The 2,158-nt window shown below is 31.4% G+C and overlaps 1 long non-coding RNA gene across 1 annotated transcript; it reads left to right on the top strand.

Moving 5' to 3' along the window:
* The first annotated feature begins 1,033 nt into the window (after positions 1–1,033).
* On the top strand, positions 1,034–1,887 carry LOC114312829 (uncharacterized). Its single transcript, XR_014363187.1, has 2 exons — positions 1,034–1,171; positions 1,409–1,887. It is a non-coding gene; the product is annotated as an uncharacterized LOC114312829 (long non-coding RNA).
* Positions 1,888–2,158: the final 271 nt, after the last annotated feature.

Here is a 2,158-nt window from a genome sequence, read left to right as displayed (position 1 = left end):
AGTTCTTTAATTTTTTCAGAAAGAAAGGGGAGATTACTTGATGAAACTTTTTTCTAAATTAATTTCTGAAAATTGTTTGTCAAAAAGTTTTCTGAAAACTTCATTTCCTTTCCAATTTGAAATTCTTCAAAAGAAAGACTAATATAGTGAAACAGCATGTTCTTAAACTCCATGTCATTCCAATATTTCCTGAATACTCTTACTATTTTCCATTTTTGAATTTTTGGCAGATCATTTATATTTGAGCCTTGTCAAAGGATATAGAATTTTAAACATTGTTCCCTACATGCATTTTAAATTTGATTTCTCCTTCCTCGTGTTAAATCCTATGAGTTCAACAATAGATACACAACCTATGAGCTTTTGATTACATATATACGTTATTATAATAATAATCTGTTGCTCAAAATATTGATTTGTTTTCAATTATTTGCGGTAATAAGTCCCTCAATGGCACTGAAGGGACAAATTCAGTTAAAGTTGTGAATGGAGGTCTGCTATCAAATGCTATCAACCCCCTCTATTACAGATAACCACCACCTCACACTAGTTCCCTCACTCAAGACAAACCAACACTAGCTTTCATATCTACCATTCATAGCTCTAATCAATCAACTCCATTGCAGAATATTTAATCAATCCTCAACTTACTCACATATCTGTAGATATAATGAAACTGTAGGCTACAACTCAATTGAACTAAGCCTTTCTCCCAATTACTTGGGATTGGCATGGATCCTATTAAGCCATTTCACCAAATTCTTAGGATCCATGTTTATAAAAGGATTGACGAAGTTATACATTAAAAGAATTGACTGTGTAAAAATAAAACAATACTAACAGATAAATTGGCCAGTGTTAATGGCCAGTTATAATGAGAATTGTGTTTCATTCTGGACTATCTAAAATAAAACCTTGTATTTCAGATTTTTTATTTATTTATTTATTTTTATTTCGAGGTTTTTCTCTCATATAATGCAGACATATTCTTAGATTTTGTCAAGTAGTCTTTTGAATATTTAACATGCTACTTGGAAACTTACAGAATGGACATCCACAAATAACTGAAAGGGAGTTAACATCTACAAATGATGGTAATGTTGCTGAAGATCTGATGTAGAATCATGATGTATTCTTAAGTACCCTTTGGTCTCGCTTGACAAAATTACAGGTCCGTGGATCTGATTTATTATTATTTTGGCATTATTGCTGATTGCTGATTGCTAAAATTATCTCATCTATTAAGCAGTTTTCCTGCATGGAAAATTACTGGATGTTTGTAATAATTGACGAACTTTTGCCTCTGATTTTTCATTTTGAAAAAAATTGCTATTTCTCTTATGTTAATTGCATTCAAGCATCTTGTTTTATGTAAGGATGCAGATAATATAAATTCTAATGAATGTAGGTGGTGTGCCATTTTTTGGAACGGAATAATATCAAGGGTGCTATAGATGCTACGAGGAAGCTGCATGATCATTCTATGGGTATTTCTTGGAGGATTTCAAGCGTGTTGCTTGTTCGGTTCAGATGGTTCCTATTGGTAACCAATTTCTTCCTTGTTTAATTTTATGAAGATTGTATGTGGGGTAGGTACAAGCAGACCTGATCAGTGTTCTCATGGAGAAAATGGAGATTCTCACCTTAGGTTTGCACTAAACAACATGGGGGGCTGATTTGAAGAAAATTGAAACTATTTGACAGTATATGATTGAGATTTGGAAAGTTGTAGGGTTAAACCTCCAAGGAACTAGAATTTTTATGGTCTTTAATTTGGCATTGTAATTCAAATTTGAGCCAATCTATGTTTTTTTATATTAATTATCAGTTAATTCTCAATCTCTATTCCTAGTTAAATTTATATAAATTTTCAGTTAATTTTCAATTTCTATTCCTAGTGAAATTCTCAATTAATTGGGCTTTGTTCTTTAAAAAAAAATGAAAAACATTATGAAAAATGCCACTAAATGATGTCATCAAGACATCACATCTGAGGCAAGTATTAAAAATGAAGAAAGGTGGCATTTTTTTCAAAAAATGTCACTGAATGACGTCATCATTACAGCATTAATGGAAAAGTAAGTGGTTGTTAAAGATTTCACGTCGTTTTAAAAAATGCCATCTAATTTTTTAGTGACTTTTTTGAATCGCTGCTAAG

The sequence above is a fragment of the Camellia sinensis genome, chromosome 3 (genome assembly GCF_055761805.1).
Source record: "Camellia sinensis isolate YWXY chromosome 3, ASM5576180v1, whole genome shotgun sequence".
NCBI classification, from domain to species: Eukaryota; Viridiplantae; Streptophyta; class Magnoliopsida; order Ericales; family Theaceae; genus Camellia; species Camellia sinensis.
This window is presented reverse-complemented; position numbering and strand designations above follow the sequence as displayed.